This window comes from Corvus brachyrhynchos, unplaced genomic scaffold (genome assembly GCF_000691975.1).
Source record: "Corvus brachyrhynchos isolate BGI_N302 unplaced genomic scaffold, ASM69197v1 scaffold419, whole genome shotgun sequence".
NCBI lineage: Eukaryota > Metazoa > Chordata > Aves > Passeriformes > Corvidae > Corvus > Corvus brachyrhynchos.
This window is the reverse complement of record NW_008239763.1, coordinates 217,051-217,312: the sequence shown is the minus strand read 5'-3', so window position 1 is coordinate 217,312 and position 262 is coordinate 217,051.

The window sequence follows — 262 nt, the reverse complement described above, 5'->3', positions numbered from 1 at the left end:
TAACGGGGCGACCCTACAACACTGGGGGGGGACACGGAGTGACCCTAACCAGGGGTGACCCTACAATAATAACACTGGGGGGGGACACGGAGTGACCCTAACCAGGGGTGACCCTACAACACTGGGGGGGACACGGGGTGACCCCACAATAACATTGGGGCCTGAGGCCCCCCTACAACACCGCGGCAGTGACCCTGAGCAGGGCTGACCCTACAGCAGCGCTAGGGACACGGAGCGACCCTACAACAACATCGGGGGTTGG